The sequence below is a fragment of the Drosophila takahashii genome, chromosome 3R, assembly GCF_030179915.1.
Source record: "Drosophila takahashii strain IR98-3 E-12201 chromosome 3R, DtakHiC1v2, whole genome shotgun sequence".
NCBI lineage: Eukaryota > Metazoa > Arthropoda > Insecta > Diptera > Drosophilidae > Drosophila > Drosophila takahashii.
In genome coordinates, this window is record NC_091681.1 from 3,936,566 (window position 1) to 3,956,001 (window position 19,436).

A 19,436-nucleotide genomic window follows, 5' to 3' on the forward strand; every position below is an offset into this window, starting at 1 on the left:
GTCCCAAACGTCGTCGTGGGAACTTTCGTCGTCGTGGGAACTTTCGTCGTCGTCGCCGAGGACAATCTTTCGCCGCAGCATTGGAAGATCGGTCGGATCGTGGTGGTGCACGTCGGCGCTGACGGCAAGGTACGAGTGGCGGACATGAAGACGAAGGATACGACGTATCGGCGAGCGGTCCATAGACTGGCGGTGCTGCCTGTGGCGTGCCGAAGACGGTGGTCCTTCAGAGGGGGCGGTGTTTGCGCACTTTGCGCTTCTTTCATGAAATTGGTTGAATAGTGTAAGGCGGGAGCGGGAGCACAATAAAGCTTCGCCCAGTCTCTCGCTCTCTTCGTTAAGTTAGGCTTAAGCGTTTTTATAATAAAATTAAAGAGTCAGTTGTCATATGAATCTCATAGCGCAAACTCCCTTTCGTCGTCGAATAAAATCCCCGAATTTTCCCTGCAATCACATGTTTTTCGCGTTGCTAATACAAAATTGTATTACATTTTCAGACCCCTTGTTTTTGTTTTTCGTTCTTTCAGTGAACGGCCTTTTTTTTTCTTGCGCTCCGAATTTGTTCTTTTTGTCCATAAACCATCGGGGCTTAATTCACATTTTCTTACATTTATATAGCTTTTATGTCCCTAACAACATCCGTTCGCTTCGCGAGTGCGTAGTGATTGTTTAGTATTTAAATTAACAAAATTAGTTTGCACGCCCAGTCTCTGTGCAGTGTTTGTTGTTATTTTTTTAACCTAATTGCATTCTCCCTTTCTACCAAACGCTGTTTGGAGCGGTAAGAATCTATACGGTAGTTAACCCTCTCGCGCACTCCCGCATAAAACGTTGTTGTTGGCACAGCTAAAACTAACGCTCCCCGCTAACTCACTCCCGCTAACTCACTCCCGCTCACTCTCTCCCGCTCCCTTACTCTCGTAGATATTTTATTTTTGCACTCTGGTTCGGAATATCGCGATAATGGCTGTCTGTTGTTCGAAGAAATGCAAGTCGTTGATTTTGGCTGGACAACAGAGCATTCCGTGCCATTCGTGCGATAGTATCTTTCATGCTTAATGCCTTGGCTATTCGGGCCTGGTTCGCGATGCAATCGACACGAAAAGTGGCTTGCGCTAGGGTTGGTAAAAAAATCGATAGCACTATCGATACTATCGATGGTTTTAATATTTAGGAAACATCGATGGTTTGAACCCACAATCGATACTATCGCTCCAAAAAAATAATTGAATTTTACATGCAACTTTTGGTAGGGGACTGTAGGGTAAGGTAACAAACGATTCGTTTTTTGAATGTAGTTTTTAAAAAATCAATATTTTTTAAAAGTGTAAACGCAGAAAGTTGCTTACATCTACTGAGCATATCCCTGTAAAATTTGAATTCGAAATTCCAATGCAGCCAAATCCCACAGTGTTTAACGTGAACCCTTCTTTTTTTGCACTTTCAAAAGTTGTAGGGTATTGTGACGAACGATTTGTTCTTTAATGTAACTTCTCCAAAAATCAATATTTTTTAAAAGTGTAACAGCAGAAAGTTACTTACATTTACTGGTCATATTTCTGAAAAATTTTTATTCGAAATTTCAACGTAGCCAAATCCCACAGCGTTTGGTGTAAATCATCCTTTTCACAAACAAAAAAATACATATTTTTATATATAATTTACGGAAAACTTATTTTCGATACGGAAAAGAAGGATGTAATCACTATGGACGGCAGTCCATGTAGTGACGAAGCGCACCAGGAGAGTGTGCGAAGGTGACTACTTCACTATGGACGGCAGTCCATGTAGTGACGAAGCGCACCAGGAGAGTGTGCGAAGGCGACTACTATTATAAAGCCGCAAAATTGAAAATCTGCTGTGATAGTCCGATCGTAATGCGTAATACACCAATCGAAAGGTATTGCAAAAACTTAAAGGATTGCATACCAAGACCTCAAGAAAATCAATTCGTTTGGGAGAGAGAGAGGTGAAAGTGAAAAAGTGAAAATTTCGAATTTTGGAGCTGTTGGGGCCGGTGGGGATAATAGCCCCCTCGCAATGTTTTAGTTGTATTCCTATTGAAAATACCCGTCGAATGAGGGGTCATATATTAAAATCCGACGCTCCAAAATAAGATTTTCTTCTTCTTCCCAAAATGAAAATTTAATTCTGTTTGTCAGTTTGTACGCTTGTCAGTTTGTCAGTTTGTCCAAAACATGTTTTTTAAGTTTTGAAAATTTGATATGACGTTCATCACATCGATATAAAAAACTTTTGTTCTACCACTTTTGGAAAAACTCGCTAGTTTAGCGGGAAAACAGCTATAAATAGCTAAAATTCGGAAAGCCGTAACTACTACACTACTAAGGCTACAGAGTTGTGCTGCATCTCGTTTAAAAGGTATTTAAATGCTATAAATGCCCTTCATATGCAATTTGTGTAAATGTAATAGTTAAAAAGATATGAACAAAAGAAATTTTTTTTAAACTTTCTTTTTAGCTTTTTTTTAATTTTTTTTAAAAACGGCTCTAACGATTTTCTTTAAAACTTTAAACTGTATAGCCCTTAAGATTCCTTAAATTTTGGTATATAACACATTACTGTAAAAAGTCACGTTTAAAAGTTATTTTTATACAAAAATAGCCACTTTTGCCAGCTCGAACAACTAACGCTCCCTGAGTATAGAATTTTGAGGGAGGGTATCCGAACTGTATTTTAGGGTCATGGAATCAGTAAATTTGCACTTAAGAGTTCCATATAGGAATCTTTTGTTCTACGACTTTTTGAAAAAGCCGCTACTTTAGCGGGAAAAAAGCCAAAAATTGCTAAATTTCGTTAGTTTGTAAGTTCAACACTACTAAAGGTACAGACATGTGCTATAACTCGTTTAAAAGGTATTTTGATATACTTCATCGCCTTTTTAACTTAATTCGTTTAAATGCAATGGCTTACAAATTATGATTGACCAATTTAAATTTAAATGTACATATTAGCAAATGTAAACAAACAAAAACTTCTGATATCAAATAAAAACACCTCTTAACGAGGTAAAAAACTAGTGACGATCGCACCTTCAACATACAAAAGTTCTGATATCAACATTTGTGACGAAAAATTATTACACTCGTCATTAAATAGACTTTCTAATATTTTCTCATTCGGCACGCTGCAATAGAAAATGCCTGTAAAGGGAAACAGGCTGGAATAGTTTGCTAGGGCATAATTTTCCTCTATTTTAACAATTTGTTTATCACTATACCCTAGCTTGCGCTACTATTGTGAAGAATCCCTGTAGTTCTCAAGGGGGCCGGTGGCACTTTCGGGGTAGAAAAGGGATCGACCACCCAGTGGTCCCTTAAGGGTCAATAGGTGGCGTGTGTATTTTTTACAAGAGCAAAAGAGTTATCGGAGAGTGAACACTTCTATGTGAACACTTCTATATGAGTTAAAAAAATTGTAAAATGAAATTTTTGACAAGTATATAATGATTTTAATAACGAATACAACTTTATTTTCTTTATATAAAAAACAAATTTAAAAAAAGTTTACATAAGACAATAAAAACTTAATAATGAGATAAAATAAAATAATAAATGATAGAATTTTATTTCTTTTTATATTATTTATATTTAATAATGAGCAATTTAGCTGCAGCAATATTTTTAACAATAGCGGTGGTTCAGTAGCAAAACGTTTTCTTTCCTTCCATAACAAGCGGATTTTATTGGTGCTTAGATATATAAAATAAATATATAAGTACCTAATTTTATATACATAGAACTAAACAAAAATAATATTAGCGAATGTTTTTATTGCCATCGATTATACGATATCGGTAGTCGCAATATTAATCGTAACGGATTGCCATAACTACCCAACCCCGCTACCATCACTAACCCAACGTTTGCGCCAAATTTTGTAAACATTGTATTTAATTTGTCTTATTGTACATTTAAAGTGTTATATTTTGTTGTGATCTGAGGTGTCGTCAACAGGTGAGTAACACCATGAGTTGTGCAAGTGAAATACCTAATAATGTGTGATATTTAGCCATGAACAGCAACAGGCACATTCGTCGATTTGTTAAAGAGGAGAAGGAGAAATAGTGGTGCAAAGGACTTATACGTAAGTCTTTTTTCTTTGATATAAATATTTTAGTGAAATTTTCTTCCTTTTTAGATTAAAGCCATGAGATCGTTGTTGCTGCCAGAAGGGGGTTTAAAAAACTTGCGGAGGGTTCTCACGGATGAGTTTGTTGTGGGATTTAATGTTAGGGGCCTTTCTGAAAAAAAAAGCCGTAAACTCCTTTACACATTTCTATGGTGCACTTCACGGTAGGTTATTTTTATAACTGTATTTTTTATAATACACTTAGTTTCTTGATTCAATTTCAATCTATTTACTTAGAATGCCATCTGCCTTTAATCCTATTTCTTTCTGTCTTTTTCTGCTTTTCACTTTTAAAACATGGTTTGATGTAAACAGGCTTGTATAACAAAATCTAAAAATATATATTTAAACCCATGCAGAGGGAATTATAATTTAGTCCAGAAGTTTGTTACGCAGTAATGGAGACCTTTTCAAACCTATAAAGTAAATCCATTTAACCATGTCCGTCTGTCTGTCGGTTCAAGTTTCAAAAGCGTGAAATAAGTCTACATTTAACTGTTGGTTATTCTTATTTTATATTTATGCTTTTCTAGTCACAATTTTATTCCTGAAAGCTGCAAGGGTATTAAAACTTTGGCTTGCCGAAGTTAATTTCTGTTCTCATTTTATTTTAAAACACTAAAATCTTATTTTTTTTAGATATTGTTTCAGAATCTGGTAATGCAGAAATATTGATTCCCAAGGCAATTCAATTGCAAAAGAAACGATTTTTTAAAAATAAATCCAAATCAAATAATAACAACAATGAGGAACTCAACAAAAACGTGTCAGCAGAGGAATTTGTTCAATAAATATAAATTAAAAAAATAGAAAAATTGTCTACTTATAATACAATAAATTAATTTAACAAAAAGTATTTTTTCTTGGGAAGTTTCATAGCATTCAGCTTTTTTGGTATTGAAAACACCAACCCCATTTCATACCCCTTTTCGCCACAAAAGGGACCGATAGGTGGTCCCATTTAATACCCCTTTTCGCCACAAAAGGGACCGATAGGTGGTCCGATAGGTGGCCCCTTTTGTGGCGAAAAGGGGTATAATATGGGACCACCTATCGGTCCCTTTTGTGGCGAAAGGTAATGCAGAACTTCGCCATATGACCACCGCCTAGGACATGCCGTGGTAAAAGTGGATAGAAATTTACATTGCGGGTGGTATGAACGGGAGTTAGTCCCAAGCCCCCGGTGTATGGCGATTTCGCTAGTTCGGGACCAGTCCCGGCGAACTACAGGGATGTGTTGCTTATGAAACCCAGCCAATCTCTATCGGGGGTGTCACAGAAACCGTTGGTGTCACAAGAATTCGAGTAATTTCCTTTTTTCGGAAAATTTACCGAACAACGACCAGGGCTACACTAAATACCGAATATTCAATAATTATCGAATTTTATTTGGCTTATTTGGACTATTTTCCAATAAGTTTTAAACTTAATTTATGTTTTTCTTGCAAAATTAGAAAAATAATATATGTTTAATGCGCATATTGTACACAATAAAAGAAAAAAATTTAATTACCCGCCAGGCTACATATTGCAGCCCTGAACAGCGGTTTGCCGCTGCTTCGTTGGTTTATTTACATTTGTAAGTTGGCAAAAATTTCAAAAGCGATCCAAAATGCCATCTGCTCTAGAGTACTTGCGAAGGTATTAACTGCGAGAGGCAGAGAAGATCGTTATAAGCGGTTTTACATGGTAGTCCATGGGGATTTTCCTCATTGGCCAGGTCCTTTTAAGCAGTGGTCACAAGAATGCGGCCGTCCTGGGTAAATCCTTTGACAATGATATTATCGCGAATGAATCGGAAGAATAAAAAAAAGCAAGAGAGAACGCTATAGTTGGGTTGGTGTCCCGACTATTTAATACCCGTCACTCAGCTAAAGGAAGTGCGAACGCTGTACTCGGGTTCGTGTCCCGACTATAATCGTAGCTCAGCTAAAGGGAGTGCGAGGGAGATAGGTATATGTAGAGATTTTGATTGCGTATAACTTTTTAATGAATGGTCCGATTTGATCTACATTTCGATAGGTATAAATATACACAAAAAAATTGCATTTATACTTCTCGGAAATCTTTAAAGATGTGGGCGCAGGACACATTTTAAAGTCGTTAGTGGGCGATTGTGGGCGTTAGAGGGGGCGTGGCGCTCGTTTGAAATAAACTTGCGCTGCGTAGGAGGCCCAAGAATATGTGTGGAAAATCTCAACCTTCTAGCTTTTGTAGTTTCCGAGATCTCAGCGTTCATACAGACGGACAGACGGACATGGCTAGATCGACTCGGCTAGTGACCCTGATCAAGAATATATATACTTTATAGGGTCGGAAACGCTTCCTTCTACCTGTTACATACTTTTGCACGAATCTAATATACTCTTTTACTCTACGAGTAACGGGTATAAATATATAAAAAAAATAGGTTGTATACTGATAGTTTTTCCTTGTCTTCCCATGTTATTGTGTCGCTAGAACGACATGGTCCACCTTTAAAACATCGATTATATTGTTACCTTCAACGCAGCATGATTTTCTTGATGGTTTGCTTGATATTTTATTTGTCTCAAGTAAACCATGTTCAAAATTCGTTAGGACGATTACTGGACCTATGCTTTGTTTCAAGTCCAAATTATGTCTCCATAGTTAAAACCTCTGCAATTACTTTACCAGAAGACCCATATCACCCAACGCTTGAGCTGACTGCTGACACGGGTACAAAATTAATTGAAGTATCTGAAAAGTCAGCTAATCGCATCCCCTCTTTCGTAGAGCAAACTTTGCACCTATCAATAGCCTTATCGCTTGCTCGGATTGGTCTAATCTGTACTTATGTAATAATATGACTGAAGCTGTTAATATATTTTATAATGTATTAAACGCAGTTCTTGATACATGCGTTCCTACGCATTATCCTAAAATTTCTAGCCAACCTCCGTCGTTTAGTAAAGAGTTGTCACGACTTAAAAATGTGAAGTCTAGACTGTACAAAAAGTTTAGAGCTTCCGGATCAGAGGCTGCCTTTTCCCGACACTTAAGTGCTCGGTCGGATTTTACCGTGCTTAACGCTCAGTATTACAAAAACTATTTAGCTCGTTGTAAGACGCAGTTTACACTGGATCCAAAACAGTTTAATAATTTTGTTAACACAAAGCGTACATCTTCATGTTACCCATCAACCCTTAAATTTGAAAATTCTGCCGCAAACACAGATCAGGTCATAGCCGATCTTTTTGCACAGTTTTTCCAAACCACCTATTCAACAACAAGTCCATCAGATCAGTATTACCCATATGACATGCCTTAATCAAACTTTATTTTTTGTCCAGTTATAAGTGAAAGCTCACTTTTTTTAGATTTGCAAAGGGTCAAACCAGTCAACTTTCCGGGTCCTGACGGAGTCCCTGGATGTGTGCTCAAGTATTGCGCTGAGACTTTGTGTAGACCATTGCACAAACTTTTTACTTTGTCTTTAGAAACGTCAGATTTTCCGCATAGATGGAAGGAATTGTTTGTTATCCTGCTTCATAAAAAGGGAAGCAAATTGAACGCATGTAATTACAGAGAACATTATTACTCCCCATTTGCAACACAGTTGTAGGTCTCTTATTTCCTCTTGTCAGCACGGATTTATAAAACGTAGGTCAACGACAACCAACCTTTTGGAGTTTACTTCATTTGTGTTAAATGGTTTTAGAAAAAATCGTCAGACTGATGTGGCTTACAATGATTTCAGTAAGGCGTTTGATTCTGTAAACCATCCGATTTTAGTTCGGAAATTGGAGGTTTGATCCTGATGATCTTCTTAGGTGGATCTTAAGTTATTTGAATAGCAGGACTCAAAGGGTCATTTTTAAAAACTCTTTATCATCCCCAATCCGAGTTACTTCCGGTGTACCACAAGGAAGTCATCTTGGTCCGCTTCTGTTTACATTATTTATTAATGACCTTCCTCTAGTCCTAACGAACTCACGTGTACTTATGTACGCAGATGACGTTAAGTTGTGCCTGCAATTTAATGATTCCGCACAAACTTTAGCTTTACAATCTGATCTCAATGCATTTCAAACATGGTGCATGAATAATGATTTAAATTTAAATGGTTCTAAGTGTAAACTAATGACCTTTTTCCGTGTCAGCCCTCACTATTCAACTTATACTTCAAGCGGTTGTGGGTTAGATAGAATAACGCATGCTGACAACCTGGAGTCTATATGGATCCTAAGCCTAAATTTTCTGATCACATTACTACCATGGTAAATAAAGCCAGGGGTGTGCTTGCATTTATCAAAAGGTGGTCGAAGGAATTCGATTATCCCTATGTTACTAAGACCTTGTTTATTTCATTAGTCCGACCAATTCTTGAGTACTGCGCTCCAGTTTGGAGTCCCCAATATGGGGTGCATATAGACCGGATTGAGTCTGTGCAAAAAGACTTTTTAATTTTTGCCTTACGGGGACTTAACGGGGATACAAGCCTAATACTGCCATCCTACTCTAGTAGACTACTTCTAATTAACTCACCATAATTAGTTAATCGAAGAACTATGCTTGGTATTACGTTTATTAGGAATCTTATTCATGGTGATGTGGAAAGTCCCGAGTTACTGGGTCGCCTGCATTTTAATGTGCCAAATAGATTCACAAGAAACTATATTCCTCTAGTTTTAAATCATTGTATCTCTAATTATGCAATGCATGAACCTTTTAGAGTACTCTGCAATGACTATAATAGACTATATCACCTAATATCTACTACCGACTCACTGCCTATCTGTAAATCAATAATACTATCCTACTTAGCAACTAATTAGTTTTAATTTAAGTATCTTGACTATTCGTATTTTTTTTTTTTTTACGTATGCATTTTATCAAATAAAAACACCTCTTAACGAGGTAAAAAACTAGTGACGATCGCACCTTCAACATACAAAAGTTCTGATATCAACATTTGTGACGAAAAATTATTACACTCGTCAATAAATACACTTTCTAAGATTTTCTCATTCGGCACGCTGCAATAGAAAATGCCTATGAAGGTAAAAAGGCTAAAATAGTATGCTAGGGCGGGCCGAATGAGAAAATATTAGAAAGTGTATTTAATGACGAGTGTAATAATTTTTCGTCACAAATGTTGATATCAGAACTTTTGTATGTTAAAGGTGCGATCGTCACTAGTTTTTTACCTCGTTAAGAGGTGTTTTTATTTGATATCAGAAGTTTTTGTTTGTTTACATTTGCTCTCATAGGAGCTAATATATACATTTAAATTTAAATTGGTCAATCATAATTTGTAAACCATTGTATTTAAGCAAATTAAGTTAAAAAGGCGTTTAAGTATTTCAAAATACCTTTTAAACGAGGTATAGCACATGTCTGTAGCTTCAGTAGTGTAGAACTTACAAACTAACGAAATTTAGCTATTTCTAGCTTTTTTTCCGCTACAGCAGCGGGTTTTTCCAAAAGTCGTAAAACAAAAGTTTCCTATTTGGAACTCCTTAAAACAATTGAAATGATTCGATGAGCCTAAAATACAGTTTGGATACCCACGCACAAAATTAAACACTCAGGAAGCGTTAGTTGTTCTGAGCTGGCAAAAGTGGCTATTTTCGTTTCTGAATACCTTTTAAACGCGATTTTTTACATAAACATGATATATACCAAAATTTAAGGAATCTCAAGGGCTATACAGTTTAAAGTTGTAAGGAAAATCGTTAGAGCCGTTTTTGAGAAAATTTTAAAAAAGCTAAAAAAAAGTTTAAACAAATTTTCTTTTGTTTATATCTTTTTAACTATTACATTTACACAAATTGCATGTAGAAGGCGTTTATAGCATTTAAAAATACATTTCAAACGAGATGCAGCACATGTCTGTAGCTTTAGTAGTATAGAAGTTACGGCTCTCCGAATTTTAGCTATTTATAGCTGTTTTCCCGCTAAACTAGCGGGTTTTTCCAAAAGTGGTAGAACAAAAGTTTTTTATATCGATGTGAAGAACGTCATATCAAATTTTCAGAACTTAAAAAACATATTTTGGACAAGTGGACAAACTGACAAACAGAATTAAATTTTCATTTTGGGAAGAAGAAGAAAATTTTATTTTGGCTATAACTTTTGAACGGAGCGTCGGATTTTATCATATGACCCCGCATTCGACGGGTATTTCAATAGGAATACAACTAAAACATTGCGAGGGGGCTTTTATCTCCACCGGCCCCAACAGCTCCAAAATTCGAAATTTTCACTTTTTCACTTTCACCTCTCTCTCTCCCAAACCAATTGATTTTCTTGAGGTCTTGGTATGCAATCCTTTAAGTTTTTGCAATACCTTTCGATTGGTGTATTACTCATTACGATCGGACTATCACAGCAGATTTTCATTTCTTCGTGTATATATAGTAGTCGCCTTCGCACACTCTCCTGGTGCGCTTCGTCACTACATGGACTGCCGTCCATAGTGATTTATTGGATCTTCTCTGAATTGAGACTAACAATAAGTATATAAAATCTTAAATTAAAAAAACTATCTAACAGTCATGATGACTGACGCGAGATAAGGATGTTTCGAGGATGGCGATCTGCTGGTTTGCCAAGCACGCCTCAGACGTCTTTTCTCCAAAACAAGCTGTTCGACTTCCAAGTTAGTTTTGTGTTGGTGTGTGCGCTCATCCCTCCCTTGCGGTGTAGAGACTTTGGCTGGTGCGACGAGTACAGACTCCAGTGCATCGGCATAGCAGTCGATGTCCTCCTTGATGTTGAGCTGTGGAGTCAGTTCAATGTGGGAACTTACGTACTTTTTAAACTTCAGCCAGTTGGTTCGATGCGACGTCAGTCTCCAAGGGTGCTCGATTAATTCCGGGCTTTCAAGAAGAGTTATTAGCACTGGTGAGTGGTCCGATGATAGATCCAAAAGCGATTTTGCAGATATTAGATTGCGAGAAATATTTTTTGTCACAGCAAAATCAATTAAGTCAGGTAGTTTTCTAGGATCTGTAGGCCAGTATGTAGGGCTGCCTGGCGAAACGTAGTCCAGTTTGTTGCATGTCTTGATGAGTGCATTATATAGTTGCCTTCCTTTGGGGGTCACTTGGCGGGATCCCCAGTGTGTGTGCTTGGCGTTGTAATCTTCTGCTGCTCTGAATCGCTCTCCAAGTGAATTGTAGAAGTCCATGAATTGGTCTTCGGAGACTGTAAAACGGGGGGGGGGGGGCGTGGCAGTAAACTATTCGTATTTTGACCTGCATGTATTTTTAGCAGGGACCGTAATCATTATGAGTGAAAAAATAAAAATCTCCATTTAACATTTACAAAATAATCAGTAAGCGAAAAAAATATCGCTCAGAAATAATGAGCGATATTATTTCGCTTAAAAATATTACTCTGTCAAGTATGGTCGCTCGCGTCCATTCGAGCTGTCGCATAGGATATCGAGCTGATCGATTTGTCTGATTTGGAGATTAAGAGATGTATTGGATAGCTTTGCCATTTCATTATCAGCTTGTTGTGCATTAAAAATCGCTTAATTGGTCGGCATGCTTATCGCGTTTTTGCGAGTTAGTGCATATGCGACTATATTGTTCTCTCCGGGATTATAAATGATTTCTGTAGAAAATTGAGAGATGAAGCCCAAATGCCGAAGTTGACGCCGTGATGCTTTGCTGGCTTTCTGCTTGAAAGCGTACTGTAGTGGTTTGTAGTCAGTTTGAATTACAAAAGGACGTCCCTCCAATATATGCTTGAACGCTATAATGCCGACAAAATTTGCTAGTAGCTCGCGATCATAAGTGCTGTACCCTCGCTCTGTGGGAGACAATTTTCTAGAGAAGTAACTTACCGGACGCCAAACATTGACATCTAATTGCTCGAGATCGGCTCCAATCGCTGTATCCGAGGCGTCTGTTTTAAGGATTAGCTGGGCTGACGGGGAGAGAAGCGTAGAGCTTACTGCTTTCGATATTCCCAGCTTGCTGGTGTGGAATGCGCTTTTAGCATCGGAAGTCCAAGCAATCTCTCGTTTGTCATTTTTGGTTGCACCTTTTAGGTAATCTGTCAGCGGAATCTGCGCCTGAGCTGCATGCGGAATGAGATGTCGGTATTAATTTACCATTCCCAGAAATCTGCGTTATTCCATAATTGTTTGTGGCCTGGGAAATTCCGAAATGACTCGAGTACGTTCAGCAGGAGGCTTGAATCCGTTAGCACTGACTTCAAAGCCGAGGAAAATAACATTACTTTTACCAAATTGGCATTGTTGTGGCTTGATTTGAAGGTGGTTAACCTGTAGGATTTTAAAGATTGTTTGAAGATGTTGCAGGTGCTCCTCAAGCGTCTTGGAGAAAACAAAGATGTCGTCGATATAACATCCTACGAATTCTCCATACGCCTTTGGAAGGTTTGTGCTGCATTTCGCAAACCTGGTGGCATGCCAACAAATTCAAACAGCCTAAATGGAGTGATGACTGCTGTTTTTGAAATATCTCCCACAGCGACTGGGATTTGATGGTAAGCACGCACCAGGTCGAGCGTGGAGAAAATGGTGCAACCGTGCAAACGCTGTAGAATGACCTCGCCATGGGGAATAGGATAGCGATCTGAAACGGTGCAAGCATCAAGTTTTCAATAATCACCTGTTGTACGCCACTCATTGTTTTTCTTAGAGACCAAATGAATAGGGCTAGCCCATTGGCTACTTGAGGGTCGAATTACTCCTTGTTGTATTAAAAGGTCAAAGTCCCGACGTGCCGCCTTTCGTTTTTCACCTGTAAGCCGTCTTGGCTTGTCAAAAACGGGGGGGCCAGTTGTCTCAATGTAATGTGCTACGTCATTGCTTACGCGCGTTGCAGGGGGTTTATTGGGTCGTGTTATGTCCAAAAAGCGACCAAGTAGATTGGAATATGGCTGATCTACTTCGGCAAAGTTGTGTGAGTTGATTATAAAAATGTTATAAATTTTTGTTTCTGTCAGATCTCCTTTTGTTGCTGTGGACGTTAAAGAATCAATGAGGGGTTTACCTTTAAGGTCAATGATCAGACCATGATATGTAAGAAAGTCCGCTTCAATGATTGCTGATTGGACGTTAGCGACGACGAATTGCCAGCTAAATTTGCGTTGTAGGTTAAGGCCAAACGTCTGATTTAAAGTCCCGTAGGTATCAATTACTGATGTATTTGCAGCGTATAGTTTGTATTCGTCCTTGCGACATAGGCTATTTTTTACTAATGAACACGAAATGAGTGAGATGACTGATCCGGAATCAATAGGAAATTTGATGTTAGTCCAGCGATCGTAAATGTGTAGTCGATATTCTTTAGAGGGGCGAGCTTTCGGACTTCTGCTGTGATCGGCTGCCTGTACGGATGACAGCTTTTTTAGTTTCCCTGTGACTGGGCGAACACTTTCGAGCGTTATTACCAAATTTAGCATGATAAAAACATAAACGAGATGCTTGCCATTGCTCTCTATTCTGAACGGCTTGGCCAGAATTGCTGGCACGCCAATTATTTTGCAAAAGGGCCCCTGAAGTCTCGACAGCAGCCAGTTCACGTTTTACTTCGTCCATGGAGTCTTTAGAAACCGAGTGGGGTTGGTCGAATTTGTTTCCGCGTGATTGAGATGAAGAGTGTCCAGCAGCCATAACGAAAGAAGTGGTTTCGTCCTCCATGAGAATGTCAGCAAGTTCAGTTTGCTCTTTTATAGAAGCTGAACGCAGAACGCAAACCTCGCTGTACATGCTGAGGGAGTTGGGAGAGCCATCGAACACGTAAGGCGTCACTGGACGCGCGACCGCCAGCAAGTGTCGTCATTTGCCGTAATAGCTGAGAGGGCTTCTTGTTTCTGAGGTCTAGCTCAAGTAAGGCACGCTGCAGTTGTCGATCCGGGGATTCTGTAAAGCGCTGAATGATGATCGACTTAAGGTGCTCATACTTATTGGAATCCGGTGGCTGAGCGAGAACATCAGAGACTTCGGACATAACCTCAACGTCTAAAGCGCTAAGGAGGTGATAGTAGCGAGTGTTGTCCGATGTGATACGGTTGCATTAGAATTGCGCCTCGACTTGGAGAAACCATAACGAAACATGTTGCTTCCAAAATGCAGGGAGCTAGCATGAGCTGATTGTCTCCACAACCGGCGTGACATTGCCGCTACCATGTGGAGTCTCAAACGAGTCGGGCGAGTCCGGTGGAACATCACCATTATCTTGTTTGCGCGGTCACCAATGTAGAGATTCACTCTTAAATTAATTTTATTTTGATATTAATAGGCTGAGTAACAATTGTGTGTACTATAAGCTAGTTGCGCCGCAAGAGAGTGAGATCCAATTTTGATATCGAACCAGAGTTGTTTTTATGAAATCAGATGTTCGCTTCGGGTTGCCAGATTGGTCGCCACAATATTTTTAAGGAAGCGCAGGGAAATGCAAGGCAGAGGGAGAAGGAGGGAGACGGAATCATTTGTTGACAATTTGTATGAAAATGCAGAGAGAGATAGCAAAATGCAGGCAGAAAACGTATGATGCTTATGGAGTCACTTAAATTCGATAATATATCGACTTTTTGCTTAGTTTCTTTGTTTAAAGGATAGCTAGAGCTTTGGTGAAACCACCAAATGAATCGTTAAAGCTCAAGGAAAAAATTTACCGAAGGAATTTTTGAAATTCAGTTTAGAAGTATTATTTTTCGACGTTTGAAGATATTTTTCAAATTTTTTAAACATATATAATGTTTTAAACTATTTTTGGACGAAAACCCGGAATCGATTGGTTCAACGGTTTAGCGTCCAGAAGATATTTTTGGCTAAATTGTAATTTTAGAACGGGTGTTAAAAATAGTAAAAAGCCTTAAATCTGAGCGGTCAAATTATTTAAACATATACATAAACATAAACACGGATTTGAAAGAAAAATTTACCTTTTTTCCAATTGAAAGGGACTGGGGCCCCAAGTGGGAGCCCCAATAAATCTTAGCAAATCAGTTTAAAGTTATTAGAATGAACTAAAAATGCATATGGGCGGTTCTTTTACAAACCGAACACCTTTTATTGGGTCACATTTTTGATTTTGTATCAGGATTTGGACGAAAGAAAAGTATTTTTTTTTTTAGTTTGCCCAAAAACCTGAATTTTGAAAAAGTACCCCCTCATTGAAAATCTGTATCTCCGGTTGCAGTAATCCGATTAACTTCGTGTCTTTTTTAATTTAATTTCTTAAAAATAAAAACAAATTAAGATTTAAAAAAAAATTTTAACGGGTTCCCCAGAAAAAAATTTTTTTTATACCCTTGCAGAGGGTATTATAATTTTAGTCAGAAGTTTGTAACGCAGTGAAGGAGACGTTTCCGACCCCATAAAGTATATATATTCTTGATCAGGATCGATAGGGGAGTCGATATAGCCATGTCCGTCTGTCCGTCTGTTTCAATACCGTTTGCGAGCTCAGTTTAAAAGCTAGCGCTTTGAAACTTTCACAGTCGTCCTAAAACATGTGTACGCAGATCAAGTTTGAAAGCCGACCCGATCGGACGTCTATATCCTATAGCTCCCATAGGAACAATCGGATATAGCTTTCACAAAATGAAGATATTTCGCTCAGTGTAAGAGCTATTGACAAGAATCTTTTTAAATCTTATTATTTTACGCATACCTTGATCAGGGTAAAAGCGCGTGCCGATCGGACGTCTATATCCTATAGCTCCCATAGAAACAATCGGATATAGCTTTCACAAAATGAAGATATTTCGCTCAGTGTAAGATCTATTGACAAGAATCTTTTTAAATCTTATTATTTTACGCACACCTTGATCAGGGTAAAAGCGCGTGCCGATCGGACGTCTATATCTTATAGCTCCCATAGGAACAATAGGGTGAAATCGGTCAAAATTCGTCGTTTTTCAGGATATTTCGCGCAGAATATAAGCTATTCCCATGACACTTTCCAAATCGTATTTTTTTGTGCGTACCTTGATCAGGGTAAAAGCGCGGGCCGATCGAATGTCTATATCTCATACTTTCCATATTAACAATAGTTAAGTGCTGTGAAAATATCCCTTTTTTTATATCTTTACATGACATTTTTGCAGTACTAAAGCTACTGACATGAAACTATGCAAATCTAATTTATTTATGTATACCTTGCTCAGGGTAATAGTTCTTGCCAATCAGACAACTGTATACTAAAGCTGACGTTTAATAATTAAATTGGTTACATAAAGGAAATATTTTTTTTTATATAATATTAAGTTAAGTTTTTATAACCTTGCAGAGGGTATTATAATTTTGGTCAAAAGTTTGTAACGCAGTGAAGGATACGTTTCCGACCCCATAATATATATATATTCTTGATCAGGATCAATAGGGGAGTCGATATAGCCGTCTGTTCGTCTATCCGTCTGCCCGTCTGTTTCAATACCGTTTGCGAGCTCAGTTTAAAAGCTAGCGCCTTCACATTCGTCCTAAAACATGTGTACGCAGATCAAGTTTGAAAACCGACCCGATCGGACGTCTATATCCTATAGCTCCCATAGGAACAATAGGGATACAATTTTATTTTTTTCAATTATAAAATATTTTGTTGTTTATTAATTCATGTTGCTATGCTAGTCAAGTTTTCATTCGTAAAATCTGCAAGGGTATTAAAGCTTCGGCTTGCCGAAGTTAGCTTCCGTCCTCGTTTTAATTTAACATATGCTCCATATTGTTAGTTTCAATCGGTTTTTGTCAAAAAGTTTGAGCCATGTTTAGTTTTTAAAATATCGTATTTCTTTTAACAAGGCCTTGGCTTTTTTCTATGAAAAAACGTCGCAGCATGTAGATTAACTCTCTCACTCTTATCGGATCCTTATGGAATTCATGTTTTCTCATTGTTTACTAGTCCTTTAACAATTGTTAATGATTAAAAGTTACAACCCCTTCTTTCAAAAAACAAATTTTTAAAAAAATGAATTTTTTAAATTTTTTAAAAATAAAAACCAATTAAAATTTTACCGGGTTCCCCACAAAAAAAAATATATTTTTTTTTTTACATATGCGCTATATTGTTAGTTTCAATCGGTTTTTGTCAAAGTTTTGACAATTTCGGAATGACAAAAAGTAAAAAGTCGTTTTTTTAACTACCATTTGGGGAAGTTTGCTACAATTTATGGTACATTTAATTATTAAATATTCAGGAATTTTTGTAACCTTATTTTGCATTAAAAATGTTTATGTTTTGCTATTTTTAATGCTCTGCCTGAAAACACTAACATATATTTTGATTGCGTATAACTTTTTAATGAATGGTCCTCTTTTAAAATGTCTTCTACATTTCGATAGGCATAAATATACACAACAAAATTGCATTTATGCTTCTCGGAAATCTTTAAAGGTGTGGGCACCAGACACATTTTAATATCGGAGTTGGGCGATTGCGGGCGTTAGAGGGGGCGTGGCGCTCGGCTGATAAACTTGCGCTGCGTAGGAAGCCCAAGAATATGTGTGGAAAATCTCAACCTTCTAGCTTTTGTAGTTTCCGAGATCTTAGCGTTCATACGGACATACAGACAGACAGGCGGACACGGCCATATCGACTCGGCTAGTGACCCTGATCAAGAATATAAAATTTTATAGGGTTGGAAACGCTTGCTTCTCCCAGTTACATACTTTTGCACGAATACAATATACCCTTTTATTCTACAAGTAACGGGTATAAAAATAAAAATCTCAATTTAATGATTATTTTGTAAGCGAAAAAAATATCGCACAAAAAAATGATTATTATGTGAGTGATATTATTTCGCTTAAAAATATCAATCAAAGTGCGATTGCAGCCGTTCTGTACTGAATTTTACAAAGTTTTAAATTTGTTCTCGTAGGTCAAGGGTGTTTTTATACCCTTGTAGAGGGTATTATAATTTCAGTCAGATTTTTGCAACGCAGTGAAGGAGACGTTTCCGACCACATAAAGTATATATATTCTTGATCAGCACCAATAGCCGAGTCTATCTAGCCATGTCCGTCTGTCTGTCTGTCCGTCTGTCCATCTGTCCGTTTTAATGCGAACTAGTCTCTCAGTTTTTAAGCTATGTGAGGAGCCAATTGGCTCCCCACAAATAGCCACTCCCTAAATGTATATATAACCCCCCACCTAGGATATAAGTAATTAAATAAGGCTAGAGTTAATCTAAAATAGTATTATAAGTTAGGTTTAAGGCTACAAGGCCGCACCCGATAGTTAATAAAACTGTCATCGCCATCGATACTTGCATCGCTAGCCTGGAAGGCTTATCCCACACCAACACACACATACCAGCGCTGAAACGAGAAATTCACCACGAAAAGCGGCCACATGACCCAGCTTCGCATAAGAGCGAGCGAGAAAAACGCATGATCGCGTTGGAAATCAACCCCCGAAAACTGGCACGCGCCCATGAGGGAGAGCGAGAGGAAGATATGCCGAAGCTTCGAGAAGCCAGGAAACAGAACGGCGAGAAGTTTCGCGAAACCGAAAACTCGGAGTTCTTTGGAAGAGGTCGACTGACGCGGACAAGGAATTTAAGTGCGGAAAAGAGTGGGCGATTTTTGCCACTCCGGGAGTGAAAGACGACAGAAAACACGAGGAGAAGCCGAGCAAGCAACGTGCTCGACGTGGAAAAAAACCAGGACACCGGCGCTACCTGAAAAGCAGCGGAACACCCAGTCGTCGAGTGACGGCTGATGAGGAGAAGGACAGCGAAGAAGGACAGAGGATTCGTGGATCACAGTGGTGCCGGCCCAGGACCAGCGGCGGAGCACCCCCAGTTTACGCGCGGAAACTTTGCGTGTGTGTGTGTGTGCGGGAGCGAGACGGGTGAGTGCCAAGCCAGTGAGACCGCAACGAGTGGCCAGCGAAAAACAAGTCTGGCCAAAAGGTGCAGTATGTGCGCTTAGAAATCTCGGCAGGCCTCGATGCGGTATCACTGGGTAGAATCCGGCTAGATCAGCCATAACCTTTGCCCAGATAAAACCTAACACCATGTAACTCTAATGAAACTGAAAAACCTAACCTCAAAACTGTATCCAAACATGAAGAACTCACCTCCCAAATACTGTATAAATTTGAATAAATCCAGAATACCCTGAAAACATATATATATTTTCGTCAAAGCAAATATTGAAAAAAAGAAAAGATTCTAATAAACAACAACAATCAATTTAAAGCCTAGAAAACCCACTATATTTTCTTACCCACACTTGAACCGCCTCAAAATGCTCTCCAACGGTACCACCCCGATTTATTTAACCAGATATTTTGTCAGAGGCCAGGCTCAGCCGGCCGCATAGCTTGGTC

The 19,436-nt window shown here is 38.4% G+C and overlaps 1 protein-coding gene and 1 long non-coding RNA gene across 3 annotated transcripts in view; both read left to right on the forward strand.

The window, feature by feature from the left end:
- LOC138913486 (uncharacterized) overlaps window positions 1–19,436 on the forward strand; it is a 116,754-nt gene that overhangs the window by 84,096 nt on the left and 13,222 nt on the right. The window lies entirely within an intron of this gene.
- On the forward strand, window positions 3,576–5,005 carry LOC138913446 (uncharacterized). 2 transcript variants are annotated; one of them, XR_011419199.1, is made up of 4 exons: window positions 3,576–3,977; window positions 4,033–4,090; window positions 4,162–4,316; window positions 4,792–5,005. It is a non-coding gene; the product is annotated as an uncharacterized lncRNA (long non-coding RNA). The 2 variants fall into 2 exon arrangements; XR_011419198.1 differs by having other exon boundaries at window positions 3,580–3,977; window positions 4,033–4,107.